Source organism: Grammomys surdaster, unplaced genomic scaffold, assembly GCF_004785775.1.
Source record: "Grammomys surdaster isolate TR1022 unplaced genomic scaffold, NIH_TR_1.0 125940, whole genome shotgun sequence".
NCBI classification, from domain to species: Eukaryota; Metazoa; Chordata; class Mammalia; order Rodentia; family Muridae; genus Grammomys; species Grammomys surdaster.
Genome location: NW_021620762.1, coordinates 2186927 through 2212387, shown reverse-complemented (window position 1 = coordinate 2212387; position 25461 = coordinate 2186927). Strand labels below are relative to the sequence as shown.

Genomic DNA, 25461 nt, shown 5'->3' with positions numbered 1-25461 from the left:
CTATGTGGACTGCAGGCCGATTCTTAGCCTCACCTATGCCTACGGTTTCGACCCATGCTTGTGGAAACTGTTCCAGCCATCAGTCCATATCTGGGATTCTCTTTTGGGTGGTCAAAGAGGTGGTATTCATCCTCGAATTTTACAGTCAACACATGTAACACATTTCCTTGACTGTCTTTTACTTGGGGTACCTCTGGAAGAAAGTGAATCTGGGCTCTAATCTTTGCAAGCAGGTCCCTGCCCAGGAGAGGATACAGGCATTCTGGAATGACTAAGAACAGATGGGACACCCGTCCCACGCCAATGTCCACTGTTCTTTGGGTGGTCCATGAATATTGCTTGTTGCCAGTAGCTCCCTGGACCCAAGACTTCTTGTCAGAAAATGGGCCCGTGGTTTGTAGAAGGACTGAACGTTCAGCCCCAGTTTCCACCAAGAACTGGGTGGGCTCCCCCTCCACTCTCATGGTTACTCTGGTCTCGGGGAAGGAGTCTAAGCCCTGTCCTCCCTAGTCACTGTCTTCACCTAGGGTCAGTATTTTGTAGCGTGGGGATTCCTCTCAGGTTCGGCGGGGCCCATTCCCCTGTCTCTTTGGGCAATCTCTTGCCCAGTGCCCTTTTTCTTTGCAATAGGTGCACTGATCCTTATCCAAAGGTCTCCTTTGATTACCTGATACTCTCTCACCTGGCTCTCGACATTCTCTAAGTACTGTGGCCAAAATTCTAGTCAAGTTCTTTTCCTGTCTTTTTTCTCTCTTTAGTTTCCTAGCTTCCTGCTCTTTCTGTTTTCTCTCTTTTCTCTCTTCCTGTCTCTCTCTGTTATAGAACACTTTTTCAGCTCCCTCCACCAAATCTCTCAAAGACTTGTCCTGTAATCCATCTAACTTCTGCAGCTTTTTAAAAAAATATCACTGGCAGATTGGTCAATAAAGGCTATTGTCACTGTTGCCTTATGCTCATCAGATATCAGGTCATAGGGCGTGAACCAGTGAAATGACTCCATCAGCCATTCTAGGAAGGCTGATGGGGATTCGGTAGGCCCTTGGACCTTTTCTCTTACCTTGGCCAAATTAGTGGGGTGCTGTGCAGCCTCCTGGAGACCTGCCATCAGAGACTGGTGATAAGCTTTCAAGTGCTCCCTATCATTTGGTGTCTTGAAATCCCAATCTGGTCTGGTCAGTGGGAAGGCTGCATCTATCTCATTTTGCAGGAGTGTAGGTCTTCCATCTGCCCCAGGGACGTTCTTTCTGGCTTCCAAGAGGATACGCTGTCTTTCCTCAGTAGTAAAGAGTGTCTGTAAGAGCTGCTGCTGATCATCACAAATGGACTGGTGTGAAAAACGGAGGGAATCAATCAGACCAATCAGAGCCTGAAGGTCCTCGGAAAATGAAGGGCTATGAGTCCTCCAGTTATAGAGATCTGCTGACGAAAAGGGCCAATACTGGAAAACTTGGTTGCCCTGATCATCGGGGTGTGGGGGGCGAGTCCAAAGGCCCGCAGAGGCAAGACAGTGACTTCATGGGTCACCGCCCGCCTACTCTGAGTTCTGGCAGCAGGACCCTCTTGGCTCCCTTCTGCTGGGGGAGCCAAGGATTCTGCCGGGTCTGTGCTCCCCTGTGCTTCCAGAACTGCTCACCCCTGTGCTGCCGTTGTGGGGAGCGCTGGGGGGGGTAAGGGAGAGGAGGATCTAATAAAAGGTGGTCAGCATCTAAGTTTGGACATGGGGCTTTCTTCTCCTCATCAACATCTTTCAATGCAAACACCTCTGTCTTCAGTGGGCCAGGAAGTGGAACAAACGGGAGGGCCCATGCGGGGAGAGGGGAGAGAGAACCAAGTTTTCTCAGACAGTTATATAGAGGATCTTGTCTGGATGCCCACTGGGACCCCTCTGAAAAATTTTTCCTTTAACCTGTCTAAACTTCTTTAGAAAGAAGGATCCCTCCAGTGGCCATCCTGTTGGAAAAGATGGCCATTCTGAGGTACACATGTCTAACATCTCTGTTTCTTCACTCCTACTGACAGGTTATGAGCTCTAGCCTTAACTTTAGTCCAGTGGTCAACAGTCAATGATAGTGGAGTAGAGAATGTCTATCCCATGGTCAAAATAGTTCATCAGTCCAATGCAGCACCACAAACATAGAACAACACAAACAAAATTAGATCTGGACACACTGCCATGAGAGCATACCAAACACTGTCTCAGGAGGCAGTGGCCAAAGACCACCTTAAGAAGGAAGAGGGTTGTGTCTGACCCTATCTTCCAGACAACTGAACTCCGGAGCATCCTCCAGAGTCCTGTGGCCTGCGGCATGCCGTCACATCTGTCTTGCTGCTTTCACTACCCACAAATTCTGTCCCGGGACTCATAACCTGAAACAGACTACTGTCTGTGGCTTGCCCAGTACACAGTCTCCCCTGCCACAGGCACACAGACACTTCACAAACACAGTACACAGACAGTTGCCCCTGCCACGGGCACAGACACTTCACAGACCCAAAAGACAAAACAGAAAACACACTTGCTCAAGCAAATACCTCCGATCCCTGAGCTGTGGGGTTCTGAGAGAGCATTATCTTGGTGGGACCTCCAAAATGTTGGGCCTAGGGATCCAAATTAATGGATGTGCTCCCTGAGAAATACTCACGGACAGCAGATACGATGCAATAACATAAGGTGTATTGATGATAAGATGATACCTGTATACTGGGGCTCTCCTACACATAGGTAAGAGGGGCCCTGAGCCAAAGCTAAAAGCAGCTTTATATACAATTTTTACAGAGTTCACAAGGACAGTTAATTACTTCTTAAACAATAACCATAAAAGATTTCAAACAGCTGTTCCCAGGCCCGGTTTCTAAGTAAATCAAATTTACACCAAAAAGAGGGTTAGCTTAAGTGGCTTCTGTTTACTCATGTGTACTTGTGTTAAGGGCTCATCTCCCTGATAAACTCTTATCTTGAGTCACTTTTCCTGGAATGTTTGTTTGAGTCTTTGGAATGTGCTCCTCCCAGGATGTGCCTCAGGGGCAGCTAATATTTGAGTGTAAACCTGTAGCCTCCAGATCCAGCCACGGATCAACTGGGTTCACCTGAAAGGGGGATGGGAACGAAAGGAAGACAGAGGGCGAGAAGAGATGAAAGCAAGACAAAGGTCTCTGACCAAGGCTCAATGCTTTAATGTTCAGCTCTCAATTTAAAGGGGAAGGCCCCGCCTGAACCCTTCCTAGTTTCAGCCAGGAGAGATGGGTGGGATAATCCATTCTTGGTCATAGGTCACGGCCGGAGATGTCTCAAGGAAAGCCCAGGGGCAGTTCTTCTTTCAAGTTCTGTGCAGCCGAAGTGGGTACCTCCACCTAGATCCTTATCACTTGGTCTGTTGTGGTAAACAAGGTCCCCCTTTTTAGTTTTATGAAATATGAGCAGTGTCAGCAGCTGGATGGGGTACAATATTTCATTCCATCTAGGGTACAGAGTGGCCGGGCAACTCTGCCTGGCTTAGGTTGGCATCTATATTGTTCCTATATTACCCGTCTTTGAGGTAATATATAGCATATTGATGTATTCCTCCACCTTAGGTTTATAGGAGCTCAAGACACTCTTACCTGTCTTTGACTAACCGGCCTTCATTGGCACACTCTTTCCCAAATATAGACCAATGCCACATTCAGACCAAAGGACCTGTGGGTATGCACTAGATGCAGTTCTTCATAGCGATGGATAACTGCCATGATGAATAGCTGAGTATGCTGAGAGCAATCCTGTGTGAAGGCAACCTATCTGCTTGAGACACAAAGTTCAAAAGGTTAAAAGCAACATGATTTATCCAAGCAATGTAGAAAATAAGGTTGGAAGCGGAAATGTTCCAGAGTCTAATCCAACTGCTGATTGACAGGGATTTAGATACAAAGTCTGGCCACTAGGTATATAGTTGGTGGCTTTATGTATTGATGGAGACTACATGCCAGGCTAAATCAGCTGGCAAATAAAGATTTTGAGCCATCTTCATCATTAGAATCACAATTATTATGCTCAAGATCTGTGTCCACTTGACAGACCAATCTTTCAGGCAGACATCGGGCTCCATTTTCTTTTTCTGAGAAAATGCAGACCGAGCTACAACCCCAAATTAAAACAGGTTCGGGACCATTCCATGTATTAGTTAGGGGGTCTCTCCATTTGACCCTGGCAAATGAGCTGGAAGTGACTGGATGCCAGTGGCGATCCACTGCACACTGAACTTTAGCATCAGTTTGCAGAAAATTTAAAACAACACAAAAGCAAGATGTGCTTTTGGTGACCTTGGAGGGTATAATTCCCCACCCCACCCCCCCATTAGTTTTAAGGAGCCATTTTTTTTTAAGGTGCAGTGTGCACATTCAACAATTTCTTGTCCCATTGGGTTATAAGGAATCTCAGTAATATGGATATTAAATTGTCAACGAAATATCTCAAATGTTTAACTACAATAGCCAGTTCCATTGCCTATAATCTGATATGGAACACCAAGCATAGAAAAATAATGTAGGCAATAACTAATTATAATTTTTTGTTGCTTCTCTTGTTAAAGCTGTTGCAACTAGAAAGCCTAAAAGGGGTGTCAAGTCCCATGTACATATTTTAATTTTCCAAAACAAAAAATGAGTAATATCCATTTGTCATAATTGATTACATATAAGTCCTCAAGACTTAACATCATTATGAAAAATTTGAGGACACTGAGAACAAGTTTTTGCAATTTAACTTGCACAATATCTAGAAATGCCAAATTGTTGTCTCAAGCTATTATTATTTTGATGAAGTAAAGAATAAGATTGTACAGCCAATTGTTTCTGTAAGGTCTATAATTTGCCTGGTGTACAAATCTGCTGTGGCATTGCCCTGGGATCCAGACAATCCAATGTGAGCACTTAAATGTCTTATAAAGTTAAGAAACAGTACATGTTTCTTAAATTAAGCTGTATTTGTATAAATAACTGTAAATTTGAGAATTAGCAATATCTAAAAAAGGAACAATTTTAAGCAATTATAAACCATGAGTCATATACTGGCTATGAGTGTACAAATTGAAAGCTTGATTTTTCAGCATTTCAAACAGTGGCTACAGCACGTAATTCAATTATTTGTGCTGAAGCAGGGGAAAACTCAAAAAAATGAACATGTGATCTAATTACATATACTGTCTTCTCAATAGATGAGCTATCTGTAAAAACTTTTTTTTATGGTCTGCATGCAAATTTATAGGAAATTCAAAAGCATGTATAGAGGAAAACTGTAACAACTTGTTTTATGGATAATGATTATCAAATTTGGCTGAAAAGTTTGCCATGTAATAGGCCAAATATCATTAGCTTTCAATAACCAATTTAATTTCTATTTGGAATAAGGAATAAACATTTCATCCAAAATACTTTCAGGATTCTATCTTACAATCCTGTATTAACACTGTAATAGTTTCATAATAGGATGTTCAAACTTTACTTGTAGATGAAGAAGGATGAATCCACATTAATGGTTTCTTTTGCCAAAGGGCTGCTGTGAGCACATGAGTAGCAATAACTCAAAACAGACAACAATTGATCATAGTCTATTTAATGTATCTGTTGATAACTAACAGCTTACTCTACTTTCAGCAAAGCTGTTCTTCATTTATCAGTTAATTGTCAAGGGGAATTAGGACTTGCATCACCCTTGAGAATATCAAAGAGATTCAAGTTCTCCTATGGCAAGCTTAAGATGAGGTTTTAGCCAATTAATATTTCCTAACAACTTGAAAATCATTAAAAGCAAACTCTCTGTCTCTCTTCTCTTCTCTCTCTCTCTCTCTCTCTCTCTCTCTCTCTCTCTCTCTCTTTTTGCATGTACACCTGCAAGCCAGAAGAGAGCACTAGATCCCAATACAGATGGTTGTGAGCCACCATGTGGTTGCTGGAAATTGAACTCAGGACTTCCAAAACAGCAGTCAGTGCTTTTAACTGCTGAGTCATCTCTCCAGCCCTAACTATCTTTTCTTATTGTTATTTTCTGTTCCACAATTTGCTTAGGATATAACTGAGGTCCCAAACATTGAAATGATATTGTCTTTGAATCTTTTCTGGAGCAACAAGCACTCCAAATTTTTAAAGCTCATTCATTGTATGAGAGCAAAGGCTTGTAGTAAAACTCCTTCAGAGGAATCAGCTAACAAAATATCCATAAAATGAATAATATACACTGAAAGATTCAAACTCCTAACTTCTTGTACTGAACCAGCAACAAAATTTCTTACATAAGGCTATTAGCCACTTCTTGAAGCAAAACTTTCCAGTGATATCACTTCATGGATTCTCCAAAATTACAAGCAAGCTCACTAAATGCAAACCTCCCACAGTCACCAGAATGTAAAGGGACAGTATAAAACCAATCCTCCAAATCTATAATAATTCTATATGCATTTCTTGGAATGGCAGCTAGAGTAGGCAAGCCAGGCTATAGTGCCCCGTTAGTTTCATAAATCTCAAGTTTGAACTTTGTTTTGGATTAATTGAATAACCAATTCCTTTTAGCCGAGTGAGAGTATCAAATAAAGGCCAATCTTGTCCTCTTTTACTCTGAGAGCAATTCTTTTGTTAACAGGCACAGCTATAATGCCATGGAGGGAAGCAGGCATAATTTTAATTCCTCCAGCATAATTGTTATCTATAACTCCTGGCCCTTAAGCTGTTGTGAATGTCTTTGGGTCTGAGGTTGACACCTCTGCCCTCAAGGAACAAGTGAGGCAATCAACAAATTCCGGAAAATACCTTTCTAGGGGCTGATCAAGAAGACCAAGACAAAAGGAATGTCTCACACAAGAATCTGCTGAGCCCAGTCTGTATTGTCTTAATTTAAATGTAAATGTTCTTAATCTCAGCCTGTTTTCTGAGGCCTGGCCAAAGATTATCCTTCCTGCAGGCCTGCACTGTATCACAACTGTTTGAAATACTTTTATTTAACTCTACCTGCTGTCTCCTCTTTTCTATAAACATGGGTGAATCAAAAAATCCCAAACTCACAATTGAACTGCCAACTGCAGCAAATGGAAAAATGGCAGTTTAACAACTATATCTTTGAGTTTCTTAAGAAAAACCAATTTTTAACAATGTAAAGAATCCATTTTCTCTAAAATCAACACCAAGTGGATTACTTTCATGTTACAAAGTTTTGCTGGCAATTCTTACATATGAATGCATGATAGAGCAGCTTTTAATATCTCATTAAAGAGACAGTGTTTTAAATCTGCTATACATCTGGTTTCTGAATGACTCCAACCCTGAGTTACCAGTTTTAAGCCAACTTTCTGTCACCAAAGTTGCAAATTTTTAATCAAACCCAATAACTTATAAGCCAATAATCTATAACTAAGACATGTAGAACATATTTACACTTTTAAAATCAATCAGAAACAAAAATGAAGTTACATATCTAGACCAAACAAAATTTCTTGCTTTTTCTAGGTGTAATTTCAAGAGAAAGGCACATTGTCACAGAGTTTTTCTGGGACAAACAACTCTCAGCTTGCTTATAAAGTCCAAAAAGCTACTGGTCTCTTTTTAAAAGCAGCTTATGCTGACAATCAATTCTTGGAAAAGCTTTTCCAGCTCAGCTCAACTCTTAGCTACAGGGGTAGGGTAACTTATCAACCTCTGCTGTGCATATTAAGACTGCCTTTAAAACCAAGTTAAACTAGCCCAAAGGGTGGATATGTAGCAGCTTTAACTGTTTTTTTGTGATTTGAACATGCAACATAGAACACCATTTAGACAACACAACAAAAAACAAATAATTGACACACATGGACATTGGTGCACCAATGACAGACAACAGAAAAAGATGTCTAGGAGCCAAAGAGAAACTCAGGACATCTCCTGACTTTCCTCCTGTTCCTAGGAGAGCTCTGAAACAGCATTTCCATTCTTTTTGGCTGACACAGCTCAGAGAGAGGACAACTGCTTTTCTGAAACCCCTTCTTTCTCTCTCTCATATACAAGATCTAACTCTTACAACTCGCTCTTTAGATATAGTGGGCAGCTATTGATATTTACACCTTAGTGCCCTGCTTTCTTAGTTTTCCAACTCCTTCTAACCCTGCTCTTCTCAACTGAAGCAGCTCTTAGGCTTCGGCAAATGCCTGTTTGAAATTCTCCGGTCCCAACTTGCTGTCACCTCCTAGGCAAGATAGGGGTCGGGTCAACATCTAATCAACCTAGACCGTACCCCATAAATCACACTTCCTGCAAACATGGCCTCCAAAAATACCACTAGTGCTAGTATCAATAGAGTTTGCTACTTACCAAGTGCGTGGGTTACTCACCTTTTTCCATTTTCCGTGGAGCTCCACCAAGACAGCTGTTCGTGAGTTGCTCCCCATTTTCAAGTCCCTATTGAGGCGCCACCTATAGCCGCCAGCAGCCATGGATCAACTGGGTTCACCTGAAAGGGGGATGGGAACGAAAGGAAGACAGAGGGCAAGAAGAGATGAAGCCAAGACAAAGGTCTCTGACCAAGGCTCAATGCTTTAATGTTCAGCTCTCAATTTAAAAGGGAAGGCCCTGCCTGAACCCTTCCTAATTTCAGCCAGGAGAGATGGGTGGGATAATCCATTCTTGGTCATGGGTCATGGCACAGATGTCTCAAGGAAAGCCCAGGAGCAGTTCTTCTTTCAAATTCCGTGCAGCCAAGGTGGGTAGCTCCACCTAGATCCTTATCGCTTGGTCTGTTGTGGTAAACAAGGTCTCTCAGGCCTGCTCAAGGCCAGAGGAAGGGCACAACTCAGACTTAAGGATTTTTTAATTTTAAGTTCCAGCTGAGAATTGAAATTACATTCTTATAGATGGACACTGGCCAAATTCATATCAGGGAGATACAAATAATGGCTGAAAATTATGTTAGTCTGGTGCTTATCAAAAGCAAAGCCCACAAGGCAATGGACTTCCTGCCTTTGTCCAGTCAGGGGCAAGGACATATTCTGACATATTTCCTATTTACATAACTCTCAGCTACATGTGATCAAGCATAACCTGTATAGTTGAAACATCAAAACTTGTTTATAGAATTGAAAACACATGGCTTTTTGCCTTACAAGAACAACATCCCCTGGCATTCCAGGAATTTATCTGTCCTTGGGCAAGCATGGCTTATAGGTTAGAGGTATTTTTTTCCTTAATAGACCTTTTAAGCACAGTAATTAAAACTTAAAGCATAACCCTTAAAACTTTAGACCTTACAAAAGAAATCACCAACTGCTATGCTGCCTGCACCCAAGTAAATGCAAGGGGAGGAAAACCAGCTCCAAAGGGGATTCAAAAAAAAAGGGACAAAATCCCAGCAATCCCTGGAAATTGAATTTTGCTGAAAATTTCCCTGGAGCTCACAGGCCAGGATAGGTTGACTGTCCTGAAGAAAACTTGGTGAGTGTAACCCACTTTGAAACAGTGTGATGCACAGACTGAACTGGGCATTGTTGTGGAGAAAATCTAACACCCAGACACAGCAAGTTTTCTTAATCAGAGAAACTTGATTGATTTGAACAGCAAACTGAGCAACCAGGAATGCAGAACAGACTCAGGAACTGATCTGCAAGCCCAACTCTTCTGGGTGGGCACATTTTAAGCTCAAAAACCATAAGTAACAAGTATAAGTTGGCATCACAAGATCTAAACCCACAAACCGTAGACTATGTAAGATTACACAAGAGGCCACAATGGCAGGCTGCCTACTTAATAGTAGGTTTCCCGAATCATGGCTTCTGTATTTGGACCTTGGAAGGGATGGGGAGTGTGGAGTACAACAGAACACATTTGTGTCCTTGGCTTGACATTAAATTGTGTTCGAGCCCCAGAAAATATGTGGTTTGGTTAAGATGGGGACACTCAAGCCAACCCTCATCTTTTTATCCCCCTGATTTTATGAAAGTAGATGGCATCAGTTATCATCTGTATACATAGAGTTATATTGAGTTCTCATAACAATAAGTTTAATAGATCCTATTCATTTGAGAATGAAGTTAATGAGGGTATTGATTATACAAGGCTCTATCTAGCTAGGGCCCCATCACTCCTTGGTTTGCATGTACCTTTGATGTCTACGTAGAGCCAATCCCTTCCTAGTACTTTTGTTTGTGAGAGTTGGTATTGCTGGGTCACCAGCATTAGGCACTACCTCCTTTATTGTTGGCAAAAGAAATCTTAGAATGTTGAGTGAACATCTGGATAGAGATATGGGACACCTGCATTTTGCAATCCAGCAACTAGAGAATCAGACTTTAAATGGCTTTGGGAGAGGCTGTTTGTTCATGTGTTAATCACTGTAGTAGTTTAATCATCAGTCCCTGATGTATGGGTGTCAGCCTCTGTTTCTGGTCTTGTTCTAGGTATCAAGTACATGAAGACCTCCCTATTTGGCCCTATAGGGTTCAAAAGTAGCCTAAAGTGCTGTCTCTGGATAGTAAACTCAGTCCCCAGGTCTTGGGCCATCTGATACTTCCTAAGACCCCACATCTGTTCTTTATCCCAAATGTCTCCTTGGGGGAACACATCCTATTTTCAGGGTCATGGCTACAGGATTACATTAGCCAAGAGCCTTGAAAGTTCTATTGGCCTTTGTGGGATGAAGAGGACCTAGTCTCACATCCCCAGTTTTTACAGTGACATTCAACATCTTATCACAACTTGATTCAGTACTAGCAGGACAAGTATAAAATTGTGGATTCCAAAGTGAGATTTCAAAATTGAATTGTCTGCACCCCTACCAAGTATGGGTTATAAAACCTGCTGCAAACCTTCCTTCTATCAAGCCAGTCAATGCCTGAATGTGTGATCATAAGCCTGGTCATAGGTAGCAGGGGTCTTTCTTAAAGGTAGGCAGCACATCCTTATGCAGACTACCCTTATGTTGCAGTAAATCTAATTATCTAAAAGATTTATAAATTTAGAAATGTGAAACAACAAGATGCCCACACAAGTAGAGTTGTTACCCAATATCTAACCTTTTGATAGAAGTTGCTACCCAGGAGAGCTTTTGAGCCATCTGTGGTTCTCTGTGGCTGATAGCATTCTTCTTCTCCTCCCTTTCCTCTCTTCCCTTCTTTTTTTTCTCCCCTCCTTTTCCTCTCTTTTTTCTCCCAGCTCCACCTCCTCTTCTACTGCCTAATCACAGAGCTCCACTGGGAATACAATGTAGCAGAATAAGTATCCTGCTACAAAGGAGCCCTTTAAGGGTCCTCCTCTTCTCATCCACAAATCAGTGTAAAATCTTACTAATGTCAGAAGGTGATAAAAGTAGGACAGAAAGCAATGCTTGTTTAATCTGTCTGAAGACCATCTCTTCAGCCTAAGTTCATTGAAAGGTTTTATTAGGCCCCTTGCATTTCATATATATGTCTTTGTAATTCAGCAAATCCAGGAATATAGAGTTTACAGTATCCTGCTGACCCCCCAAAATTCCCTGACTCACCTTTTTGTTGATTGGTTGGAAATTCTGAAGATTGCCCTTTTACATGACATGAACTAGGACTTCCGCCCTTCATGGAATCACAAGTATGTGGCATTCCTGTTACAGAGTTGGTCCTTCTTGGTGTACATCCAATATCTCAGACATTGGAGAGGTTCTAGGAGCCCTTCAGTGGCCAGCGTGCAGGTGTCCATGTTGGCTGCCCAGATGAGGAGGTCATCTGCATATTGTTGTAACATTACCTGGGAAGCTTCAGGTGGTACTCATTCAGATCCACATGAAGAGCCTCATCAAAGATGGTAGGAAAGTTTTTGAAACCCTACAGTAGTCAGATCCAAGTCAGTTGTCTGTGGAAGCCCTTGTCCAGATAAGTCTACTCTAAGGCAAACAAGGGGTTGACTTTTAAGGGCCAGAGGTAAACTAAAAAAAAAAATCTTTTAAGTCCAAGACAATATGTATAAGTCAGCCTGGTGATAACACACTAAACAGTGTGTACACATTAGGGACTGTGGGGTGAATGTCCTCCACACTTTTTTTGACATCCCTTAAATCTTGGACTGGCCAGGAAACTTTTGTCTCTGGTTTCCATACAGGAATCAGTGGAGTTTTCCTGGAGGGCCTATAGGAGTCCCAATTCACTCAGTTTGTCTATATGAATTATGATTCTTTGTCAGGTTTCCAGGCTCAAGGGGTACTGGCACACCCATATAGGCTCTACCAAAGCCTTTGGTTGAATGAGGACTGGGGCCTGTTGTTTGGCAAGTCCGGGAGGATTGCCTTTGGCTCAGCCCCAGGGGAACTTCTCTAGCAAATAGCCCAATAGGCTATCATATCAGGGAGGGAGGTCTCACATGGGGGAGTGGGAGTGGCAGTGTTAGGATATATTCCTCAGCCAAGGGAAAGGTAACTTGCATCTCTGCCTTGTTGCCCATCCTGTTTTTAATGTCATCATTAAAGATAATCTGAGTCAAAGTATGTGTAACAAGTCTCTTTTCAAGAGGGTGTTGGGACATTCAGAGATAGCTGGAAAGGGGTGTATAACATACCTTTTTCAAGGTTCACATGGCATTTCCTTGTACGGGGGGGGGTATTGTTTAGAATGAGGGTGCATCTTGTGGCTAGGGGTCCTTTTGGTTCCTTGAGCAGTGAATAGTTTGTTCCCACATCTACCAGAAAGTCGGTTGGCTTTCCCTCCACTTTCAAGGTTACCATGGGCTCAGGGAGGGAAGTGATTAAGCCCTGACCTACTTGGTCTTTGTCCAACCTGGGACCTTGGTCTTGCTGGAGCTGGGTCATTTAGGATGTTCTTCCTAATTCCAGTGTCCTAATTCTTTGCAATAGGCTCATTGGTATCTTTCCAGGTGGCCAGTGGCAGCCTTCTCTTGTACTTTATCCATGACCTACTGCCTTTGAAATCTGAACCTGGGAATGGACCCTCTAGTTCCTGGAAGGCAGCCAACATAGCTCAAGCAATGTGTTTCATCTGCCAATCATTTGTTGTGTCCCATCTGCCAGTCATCTGGGGTATCCCTGTGATTAAAGACTCTGGACCCTGCTGGGCAGTGGTGGTGCACACCTTTAATCCTAGCACTTGGGTGTCAGAGGCCAGCTAGGTCTACAGAGTGAGTTCCAGGATAGCCAGTGCTACACAGAGAAACCCTGTCTTGAAAAACCAACCAACCAAACAAACAAACAAAAAAGAACAAAAGACAAAAAACAAACAAACAAAAAACAAAGACAACAACAAAACAAAACAAAACAACTCTGGACACAACCTCAGCCAATTTAGACAGGATTTCTCCTACAAAGCCCTCCAGTCTCTGAAGTTTCTTTCAGATATCAAGGGCAGATGGGCCACAAAGGCAATATTCACGGCATTCCTGTTTTCTTCTGCTTTTGTATCTATCAGGATATAAGTCCAATAGGCTTCCAGGAGGCATTCCAGGAAGATTACAGGCCAAAGGAGATTTCCCAGGTTTCTGAATAATATGACTAAATTTTGGCAAGTTTGTAGGCCAGTTGGCAGCTGGTTTTAGTACTTCCAAGAGAGTCTGGTGAAAGACCTTAAGGGGCTGCTTACTGCCTACCTCATTAGGACCCTAATCTGGGCATATGAAGAGAAAAACAGCCTCAGTGCTCATGAGATTGGTTGAAGGGTGACTGTGTCATAAGGAAGCAATTTCCTGGCTTTCCAGAAGATGAATTATCATGCCTCTGAGGAAATGATCATCTGCAGGAGCTGTTGACAATCATCCCAAGTTGGCTGATGGGTATAGTCTCCAAGAGAGAAATTAAACTCTGGAGTTTCTCTGAGAAAGAAGGATTCTTTGAGGATAGAGGTCAAGAGGTCGGTATAAACTATGAAAGGGTCCTCATCTTGGAGCCCATGTGAGGGGTTCATATCATACATAGAGGTAAGGTGGGGACTCTGAAGTCAAGCGGGGAGAAGTGAAGGCTTCCTCACCAAGGTCTCTTTTGTCTTTGGAACCAGACCTGGTGCAAGGGGGATGTGGGGGACTTAGGAAGCAGGAATTAGAGGTGGAGGTACATGACAGGGGTAGGGGAAGTGCGAAGAGATCCATGGGTCCTGTGAAAGGTTGGGCAATAGGGGGAGAATTGTAGCTGCCTGTGGCCACAGATCCTCTGAGTTCACCTGAAAGGTGGCTGGGAATAAAAGGGGGAAGTAGGGCAAGAAGAGATGAAGCCAAGACAAAGTTTTCTCATCAAGGCTCAATGCTTTAATGTTCAGCTCTCAATTTAAAGGGGAAGGCCCCACCAAAACCCTTTCTGATTTAAACCATAGATGGGTGGGATAATCTTGGTCATGGTCACGGCCGGAGATCTCATGGCAAGCCCAGGGATAGTTCTTCTTCTACGTTCCATCCAGCCAAGGTGGGTAACTCTACCTAGATCCTATCACTTGGTCTGTTGTGGTAAACAAGTTCTCTCAGGCATGCTCAAGGATGGGGGAAGGGCACAATTTGCCCTTTTTTGTTTTATAAAGATGATCAGTGCCAGCAGCTTGGCAGGGCACAAGATTTAATCCCATCTAGGGTAAAGAGTGCCCCGGCGACCATCCCTGGCTTAGGTTGGCATCTATATTGCTTCTACATTACCCATCCACAAGGAAAACATACATAGCATATTGCTGTATGCCTCTGCCTTTGGTTCATAGGAGCTCAAGAACACTCTTACCCACCTTTGACTAACCGGCCATCATTGGCACACTCTTTCCCATATAGACCAAAACCACATTCAGACGAAAGTACCTGTGTGCATGTACTCGATGCAATTCTTCATAGCGACGGATAACTGCCATGAATTGCTGAGCTTGCTGAGAGCGATCCTGTGTGAGGGCAATCAATCTGCTTAAAATACAAGGTTCAAGGGTTAAAAGCAACATGATTATCCAAGCAATGTAGAAAATAAGGTTGTAAGTGGAAATGTTTCAGGATCTAATCCAACTGCTGGTTGACAAGGATCAGACACAAAGTCTGGCCACCAGGTATATAGTGAATGGCTTTAAATATTGATGGAGACTACATGCCAGGTTAAATAAGCTGGCTGATAAGGATTTCGAGCCATCTTCATCATCAGAATCATAATTATTAGGCTCAAGATCTGTGTCCACTTGATGGACCAATCTTTCACGCAGCCATCAGGCTCCATTTTATTTTTCTGAAAAAAACACAGACTGATCCATGACCCCAAATTAAAACAGGGTTGGGACCATTCCATGTATTACTTAGGGAGTCTTTCCATTTGACCCTGGCAAATGAGCTAGAAGTGACTGGATGCCAGTGACGGTCTGCTGAAGACTGACCTTTAGCATCAGTTTGCAGAAAATTTAAAACAACACAAAAGCAAGATGTGCTTTTGGTGACCTTGTGGGTATAATTCCCCCTTTTTAGTTTTAAGGAGCCAATTTTTTAGAGTGCAATGTGCACCTTCAACAATTTCTTGTCACATTAGTTTATAAGGAATTCAGATTTTATGTTCAATACCAAATTCCTTACAAAATGATGTAAAGTTGTTTCCAGATTAGGCTGGCCCATTGTCTGTCTTGATGACTTTAGGTAATCTCATAGCATTAAAGGCTTGTAAGCAATGATCAGTTACATTTCTAGAGGCTTCTCCATTTCTAGAGAAGCCAAAAGGTATCCCGAGCAATTGTCAATACAGACATATATATTTTTCATTTTTCCAAATTCTGCATAATGTGTTACATTCATTTGCCAAATGTGATTAGGCATAAGGCCTCTTGGATTAATGCCTAAATGAGGAACTGGAGATAAATTAAGACAGGACATTGTTTTACAATCATTCTAGCCTGCTCCTTAGTGATCTTATGTAGGAGCCTTAGGGTGTGACTAGAGAGATGAAATTTTTTATGATCTCGTCTAGCCAATGCAACAGGATCCAAAATTAAGGCTTCTCCTATTAAAGCTCTGTCAATATGATCATTCCCTGCAGCTAAAGATCCAGCAAGACTAGAATTAGCTCTTATATGGCCAATATAAAAAGGATTTTTTTCTGGTAAGAATGAGGTTTTGTAGTTGTGAAAACAGAGATCCGGCTGGTGTATTGAAATGAAATACCACAAGTTTCCAAAATAGGAGAGATTGAGCCAAATATAGGCTATCAATAAAAAGATTAAAAGCATCATTTACAGACTGAAAAACATTCAGAACTGCTGTCAGTTCTGCTAACTGAGCAGAGAGTCCAGGAGTCTCTATGACTACCTGTTGATTATTTATGAGATACCCTGCTTGTCCTTTAGAGAAGCCATCACTAAAGATTAAAAGAACATCATGTAGAGGCTGCAAAGAAGTCATGTTAGGAAATACAACCTTATGCACATTTAGAAATTGTATCAATCTATCTGGAGGATAATGATTGTCTATAATGCCATTAACTCCTATTTGAGCAAGCACCCAATCTGTGCTATGCTGCTTTAACCAAGTATTCTGATCTGCATTAAAAGGCTGAATAATGGCATCTGGCTCTTTGCCAAATTAATCAGTGCCTGTTTCCTTCCAAGTATAATCATATGGGCTACTGCCTCATAATATGGTAGGATGTTACATTTAGGAGATATCTTTGAATGTATCCACATGAGGGGAGCCTTTTGTCACAACAATCCTGTAGGTGTACAAGTTGTATTAAAAATCAACAAATGTAGAGGCAAGGAATAATCTATGTAAGTAACAAATTGTTTCTCAATGGCTCTTTCTACTTGTTGTAAGGCCAACAATCCTTTTGGGTTTAAAGATCAAGGGGAAGTAGGATCAGCACTCTCTTTGAGAATATCAAATAGAGGTTTCAATTTCCCTGTAGTAAGCTTTAAATAGAGACAAAGCCAATTGATATCACCTAACAACTTAAAAGCAAGTCCTAAGGATCTTCTCCTCCTAGGAGAATATTTGACATAATGAAGAACCATGCCCTGAGGAAGAACTACCCAATGATACCTTTTCATTGGCTCTCTAAAATTAATAGAAGGAACACTGAAAGCAAATCTTTTACAATCCTGAGGATGCAAGGAAACTAAAACAAGTTGAGCAATTCTTAATGCCAAGGGGGAAGCAGCCATAATTTCTCCAGCAAAATAATTATCTATAACTCCTGGCCCATAAACTGTCTGTTGTGAATGTCTTTGGGCCTGAGGCTGACCCCTCCCCAACAAACAAGGCAATAAACAAATTCCAGAAAATACCCTTCTAGTGGCTGGTCGTGAAGACCAAGGCAAAAGGAATGTAAGTCACACAAGCTTCTGCTGTGCCCACTCTGTCCATAGTCTTAATTCAAATGTAAATGTTCTTAATCTTGGCCTAATCCTAAGGCCTGACCCAAAGATTACCCTTCCTGCACCAAGGACACATTTCTGGCATGTGACCTTAGAGACCTGATTATTGCTTGTGCCTTTGTTTCTGGGACATTGATTTTTAAAATGACTTAATTCTCCACATCTAAAACATCTTTTATCTGTATGGTTCTGTGAAAGCCAGACCCTGATTGTATGAGGGCCCAATTTCAGCACAAAGACAAATGTACCCATGTAAGTCTGTCTTTGCTTTGTATGGCCTGATAGCTGTGTGACAAGACACATTAGCATTCTCATAATCCAATTGTGTAACAAAAGGAACTCCTGCTTGAGGATCTACAAAAATTCTACCAGCTGTTTCATCAGCCTGTCCACAAATTCCTGAAATGGTTCATCAGGGCTTGTTTAATGCCAGATACATTCCCATTAAGATCCCCTGTAGGTAATTGATTCCAAGCATGACAGGCAGCCATTGCGATCTGTGCATACACTCCTGCAGGCAGTTTAACTCGATTAGCATTACCTTCATATTGACCTTCTCCTAGAAGCATGTTAAGATCCTAATCTGCCTTGTCTGCCTGAGCATTCATCATGTCGGTTCTCTTACTGGTATCATGCCACTCTGAGCTCCAAAGCAAGGAATCTCCTCCTAACAAGGTAGCCTTACATATAGTTTTCCAATCTTTGGGTGTTAAATTTGCCTCTACCACAGTATCCAATAAAGCTTATGCGAAGAGGGCAGTAGGCCCATACTGTGCCACAGCTGTTTTTAACACTTTTATTCAACTCTACCTGCTCTATCCTCTTCTCAACCATAAACATGGGTGAATCAAAGAATTCCAAACTCACAATTCACTGTAGCCAATGGAAAAGTGGCAGTTTAACTATATTTTTAAGTTTCTCAAGCAAAACCAGTTTTTGTAAACAATCCATTTTTCTCTAAAATCAACACCAAGTGCATTACTTTCATGTTGCAAAGTCTGGCTGTCAGTTCTTATATATGAATGCATGATAGTACAGTTTTTAATATCTCATTAAAGAGATATTGTTTTTAAATCTTTTATACATCTGGTTTCTGAATGACTGCAACCCTGAGTTACCAGTTTTAAGCCAATTTTCTGTTATGAACGTTGCAATTTTTTAATCAAACCCAATAACTTATAAGCCAATAATCTATAACCCTGACATGTAGAACATATTTACACTTTAAAAACCAGTCAGAAACAAAAATTAAGTGGCTACACATCTTATATATTTAGACCAAACAAATTTTCTTGCTTTTTCTAGATGTAATTTCAAGAGAAAGGCACCTTGTCACTGAGATTTTTCTAGGAAAAACAACTCTCAGCTTCCTTATTATAGAAGCCAAAAAGCTGCCGAGGCTTTTTAAAGCAACTTATGTCGACAACCAATTCCTGGAAAGGCTTTTCTTGCTGAGGTTGACCCCTAGTTACAGCACAAGGTAACTAATCAGTTTAAAACACAGTTAAATTAGATCAAGCAGTTTTAATGATCTTTTCTTTTGATCATGAAACATAGAACAACAATCATTCAGGCAATGAAACAAAAACAGACAATTGACACATGTGGACATTGGTGCGCCAAGGACAGACAATTACAAAGAAAGCAGAACTAAGGATTTCTTCTGTGGAAGCCAGAGAGAAACTCAGGACTTCTCCTGAATTTTCTCCTGTTCCTAGGAGAGCTCTGAAATAGCCTTTTCATTCTTTTTTTTACTGGCATAACTCAGAGAGAAGACAACTGCTTTTCTGAAACCCTTTCTGTCTCTCATTTCAAGATCTAACTCTTCATCTCTTTCTTTAAGAGGTGTATCGGTGGCTATTGATATTTACCCCTCAGTGCCATGCTTTCTTAGTTTTCCAATTCCTTCTAACCCTGCTCCTCTCGCTTGGGGCAGCTCTTAGGCTGTGGAATGAATGCCTATTTGGAATTCTCTGGTCCCAAAATTTACTGTCACCTCCTAGGTGAGGTTGGCATTCAGTCAACACCTATTCAACCTAGACTGTATCCCCTTAAACACACTTCCTGCAAACACAGCCATACCTAGCTAGCATCAATGCTGTTCACTGCTTACCAAGTGTGCAGGATACTCCCCTTCTTGTTCCATTTTCCATGGAGCTCCACCTAAGAAAGCGTTCCTCAACTGGTCCCCGTTTTCAGGTCCCTCATTGTGGTGCCACCTGTAGCCACCTGCAGCCATGGATCCTCTGGGTTCACCTGAAAGGAGGGCTGAGAATGAAAGGGGGACGAAGGGTGAGAAGAGATGAAGCCAAGACAAAGTTCTTTGATCGAGGCTCAATGCTTTAATGTTCAGCTCTCAATTTAAAGGGGAAGGCCCCACCAAAACCCTTTCTGGTTTAAGCCAGAGATGGGTGGGATAATCCATTCTTGGTCATGGTCATGGCCGGAGATATCTCAAGACCAGCCCAGGGGCAGTTCTTTTAAGTTCCATGCAGTCAAGGTTGATAACTCCACTTAGATCCTATCAATTGGTCTATTGTGGTAAACAAGGTCTTTGAGGCCTGCTCAAGTCTGGGGGAAGGGCACAGAGGATGAGAGTGAGGAGATATGTCCTTTTCCATTGAGGGGAAAACAGGAATCTCTCTCTCATCCCTCTGAGACTTGGGTCTGAGGGGGAGGACATAAGGGGTGCTGCTCGACTCCAGCAAGAGGGGGTTGAGCCATTTAGGTGCTCTTCCATGAGATACCACCAAGCCATGAAGTAGGAGGCTTAGTCAGGATGTCCTTATCATCCAAAGTTGATAGCCTGTGCGGAATAAATCACAGTTAAATTGAAAGTACTCTCTGTGAACTAATCTATCTTGAAGGTGGGCCATTTGTGATGACAGAATGTCTGAAGATTGTCAGGGTGGACTTTCTTACCAGACTGAGAAGCTTTCTTCTAAAAGTTCTTAAAATGGTGAAATTCAAGAGGGGACTGGGTGGTGAATCGCTTCAGTCTCATCTTAGAATCCAGGACCAAGAGGAAACAGACAGTGAACAGAGAAAGTGAATGTGAGACCAGATGCTTAGAAACGTAGAATGCCTAGATGTGACAAAGAGACTGATAGAAGAAACAGACAAACGAGATCCCCCTCCCCCATCTAAATGAGAATCAGCTCCAGAATTTTCCCTGAAGTTGCCAATACAAAAAGTTGCACTTCTGTATCTGTATTCTGGACCCTGGACAAAACCCCAACATGTTTGCATGTCATGGTGGGGGGCAGTCTCTCGAAAATCCAACACCAAGAACACACCAAGTTTTGTTTTAAACCAGAGTAACTATTGATTTGAACAGCAAACTGACCACCCAGGGACACAGCACAGATTCCAGGCACTGATACTGCAACCCTTACCGTTCTGGGTGAGCAGGTTTTGAATTCCAAAGTCACAATCAATGTGTGTCAGATAGCATCATAAGATGAAAACTCACAAGTAGGTGGACCATCTAAGATTACTCGAGAGGAAACAATATCAGGGAGGTTACTTAATAGTGTTTTTCCAAGTCAGGTGGTTGTGGCCCATGACTCTAAACTGTACTTGGGAGGCAGAGGCAGGCAGATCTATGTGAGTTTGAGGCCAGCCTGGTCTACAGAGTGAGTTCTAGGACAACCAGAGCTATACAGAGAAACCTTGTGTCTAAGGAAAAAACATTCCATAGTCATGGGTTTTGAAGTTGAAATGTAAGGGAGAGGGAGGGTGGAGAAAGAGGAGGAGGAGGAGCAGGAGGAGCAGGAGGAGCAGGAGGAATAAGAATAAGAATAAGAATAAGAATAAGAATAAGAATAAGAATAAGAATAAGAATAAGAATAAGAATAATTAAGGGTGAGAGGGAGGGAGGTGAAGGAAGGAAGGAAGGAGACACATCTGTGCCCTTGGTTTGACTTTAAATGTGAGTGGATACAGGAAGTGATAGTCTCACCAAGCATCTTCTTTCATGCACAGTAGCTCAGGGACATTGTGAGCTAACCCAGTCTCCACACCTGTGCAAGTCAGAGGGCACTGCCAGCCAGGATCTTCTTCAGAGAGCCTGGTGATATATGAACCTAGGACACAACCCCTCCAAGGTGTGGCTGAAGGGGAGGTTTGTGTTATAAATATGAGAAACAGTACAGCCAGGGGCATCTAAAAGAGTCCAGAGCAGGGGGAAAAGTAGTTTCAACATGGTCAGTAAGCTGGACTTGGCCATGAGAGGAGAAAGAGAGGAAGAGAGTGAGAGAGGACGACAGAAAGAGTGCTGTATGGCTGGAGGACTGTGGAACATTGGAGTGGGGAACAACCTGGAGAAAGAGTGGGATCAGGGCATGTCCAAACCCTGGAAATCTCATCCTGAGATGTGCAGGAATAGGATCACTCCCCCCTGCCCGGGGTCTGCATTCCAGCACAGGTAGCCCTGCTCCCCGACCTTTGCCCCCACAAGAGGTCACATAGCTTTGTAAACAAATTAAACTTCCTATCCCCTTAAAAATGTCATGTCCCACAGCACCTGGAATTCCTCCTTATTCAAAGGAGTCATCCCCAATATTCTGGCCTTGCCCAATGATGTACACTCACCCCAAAAGTCCCTACCCCTTCTAAAGGTTACCCTTTGTTTCCTCCATTAATTGAGCCGGCTCACTGAAGCTGTCTCCCAAGTTTCTCTTTTCATTGCACTCAGAGATATCTGAGGTTTCTTGGCTCCTAGCCGTTTCCACCTTGCCTTCCCTTTCAGGATCAGCCAGTCACTCACTATGGGTGAAGATGTGGAGCCTTAAAGGCAAAGTAGAGGCTAAAATAATACAAAACGACCAAAACCCAAAAAAATAAAGGAGAGAGGCAAGAGTGAGGGAGTCTTCCCATTGGCTGGGAAAAGGAGGAGAGTTGGCCCTGGTGGTATATACTCAGGAGAGCTGGAGGGGTGAACAACACAGTTACCACCCAGGGCCAGATCCAGGACCTAAGAGTTGGCTCACAACAACATCAACCACATCTGTGAACTGTGGACATGTGAAAAAGGCCAGTCCTTCAGATCCAAAGAAGCAAGATCTCCAGGACACAGGGCAACAACAGGCTGTCTGAGAGGAGTCCTGTGAGGATCCAGTGTTGGCAATGTAGCAGAGTCCAGAGATCACAAACCAGACCAATGGGTCATTGCAATGAACATTTGCAAAGAAAGCTGTTTGGACAAAAGTGTGTATGTGGACCACACTGTAGCTTCCATATTGAGATTTTGCTTGTTTTGTTTTGGGGAAGGTTAGGGTAGATCTGGAAAGACAGGGAGGTGAGTGGGATTGGAGTGCATGAGTGAGATTCAGAAAGAAACAAAAGTGAGAGAGAGAGAGAGAGAGAGAGAGAGAGAGAGAGAGAGAGAGAAGAGAGAGAGAGAGAGAGAGCCAAAAGTTTAAGACAAAAGAAGGCTATGTCTGAAATTCCAGGGTTGTTGAGAAAGAGAAGCTGGAAAACAGTTAACACAGGAGCTGGAGAAATATAGTGTATCTCCACCCTCTCAGCCCCTCACACTCCCTATCTCTCTAATGCACTCCTTCCCCCCCCACACACACACAACTTTGAGAAGTGCTGAGAAGAGTCAATGAGCCAGTAGGGATTCTGTTACATTTACTTGTGATACTTAGAGAGCCTGAGGCCAGCATGCACTGTGGCATTCTAATAGGCACCACAGCTTGCCATTGGTTCTGATAGGTGAGAGGAGACTGTTTATTGAGATTGATGTTGGGCTAAGAACGTGCCTACACACTATGCACTGCATCTGCCCACCAGGACAAACAGCCAGGTGTACAGATTAGGGTCTCAATGGCAGTTGCCAGCATTTGAAGAAGTCGTCGTTGAAACTTGTTGTTCTTCCATGCGTGTGTCAGCTTCCGCATTGTCTGAGACAAGGCCCCTTCTTCACTGCATACACCAAGCAGGCTGGCCTGTGAGGTTCTTGGAGTCTTCTGTCTCCATCTCACATCCTGCCACAGAATCACTGGGTGTGCAGACATGTGCTACCATGATTGGCTTGGCACAGGGGGTGGGAAACTCAATATAGGCCCTCATGGTTGTGCAGCAAGTTTCTTACCCACTATGCCTTTCCCTCAGAGCTCTATAGCCACCTATTTTGTGAAGCTGTCCATTGGCCCTGACAGCAAGTCTCAGACACATAGATTTCTGATTATGTTCTAGTCACAATTTCTGAGAAGCTAAGAAATTTGACCCTAAATGGCAACTGTGCCTAGAGTCCCTCTCATAGATGTAAAACATATATGAACAGAAGGTCTACCTCTCCCTTGAACAGCTCAGTGCCACGCTAAATGGTGGGCTCCATCACCCTCACTGAAAGAGGAAGCGATCTAACTGCTGCTTCAAGAGGCTCGCTCTCATCATACGTGCTTTTAGGGACTGCCATCCACCATGAAGTGCTGCTGCAGAAGACTTTCCCAGAAGCAAATTTTCCTGTTTCTGGCTGTGTTGACATTGATCTTTATTCTGCTTTCCTTTGTTAAGGAGCCAAGCAAAAAGGATTCCAGGTAAGAAGATCCCAATTCTGTGATTTGCAGAAAAAAACACCTGAGGGGAGGCCACCTATGGGTTCCACGGGTCTTAAGGTCAAGAGTCTTATAAAGAATCTGAAAGGAGCTGGTGGTGTTGACCAAGGTGCTGGGGATAGCAGGAGGCTTGTAAAAAAGGCAAGCCAGAGTTGGAGGGGTGGGACGGGAAGCAGGCAGGAGCTGGGGACTCATGGACTGAGTCTGCAGAGGGCAGGCAGACACAGCACAAGGGAAGTTACCCCCAGGGGCTGGTGAGTACTAGGGCAGCTGAAGTGCTGGCTCTTACAGTCGACACCATGAGAGTCAGAGCACATTCCTGGCTGGGGGCTTTGCATGTCTCAGAGACTTCGCACACTGAAAAGTGAGTCACAAAAGTCAAGGCTGCACACAGATGGGGGTAAGGCGAGCCTCGGAATCTGTGCCCCACGTGAGATCTCCACAAGAACTTCTAGACCATTTAGCACATCTCCAGCAGTGACACCTTTTTTACAGACACAGTGAAAAAGCTTCTTCTTTGCTTTTATTGATCTTTACATTTGAAAGCAATATATTCATTCTCTAATAAGATGGGAAAAAAAAGCAAAGAAATGTTGGATCTGACAGGGCCAAGTAGGTAGAGCACTTGCCCAGCATAAACAAAGTCTTGATTTCTGATATCAAACTAGGATGACGACAGCACATCTCAGTACTAGGGAGGCAGAGGCAGGAGAATCAGGAGTTCAAGTTCTGTGCCTTTCTTTTATGGTCATTAGATTGTGACTTGGGAGAAAAGTTGGTGCAACACTCCTCCCAAATGTGCAAAAGTTCCTCTATGACTGCTGCTAATGTCTTTGGTTCATTTAGAAGGTATTTATTTTTGCTTGTGGTATTGTTAGAATCTGATCTAAAACAACCTAAGCATACACACGAGTCTAGCAAAGTAAGATCTTTATTTGAATTAGGCTGGAAATCTGACAAGTCAGCAACAATAGCACAGACTCAGGAGCTGATTGCATATTTGAAGGTTGGTTTAATAAGTATTTAAGCAGAGGGCAAAACTATTGTGTTCAGACAACTACTGTGATCAGGGCTGCAGAACAGATGTAGGAGATAAGCTATGAAACCAGGTCAGAACATTATAAAGTTTTTAAGCTCCAAAACTACAATTATCTGTGCCACATTTTCCCACCAATCAGGGTTTAGGGATGGGGACTTCCTTTGGAACATGTCTTTGTGTTTGCTTCACTTATCATGTTCCCATTGGTTGGGTTATTCAACTCTGACAGGACAACCTGCCAAGCATTTATGTCTCAACTTGCCAACCAGGATGTACATTACCCGTTTACATGAGTCTCTCTGCAAACATGATATCAGTTACCCAGGGAGGTCTTGGGACTAAAACTTTATTTGAGCCCTACTCAAAATGGAGGTTTTCTTCAAACAGCTTCAGTTTGGTTCCTTCTTACAGTAAGAAGATGTGTTTGTGTCTGTTGGGACTCTAGGACAAAGTCTCTCTGTGTATCCCTGTCTGTCCTGGAATTTGCTATGCAGACCAAGCTAGCCTCAGACTCAGAGAGATCTGCTAGCCTGTGCTTCCCAAGTATTAGGATTATAGGTCTATAAACCTAAGCCCAGGCATCTTGACT

At 42.7% G+C, this 25461-nt stretch overlaps 1 pseudogene; it reads left to right on the top strand.

Annotated features, from left to right (window-relative positions):
* Nucleotides 1-23699: 23699 nt before the first annotated feature.
* LOC114608754 overlaps nt 23700-25461 on the top strand; it is a 7129-nt pseudogene continuing 5367 nt past the window's right edge.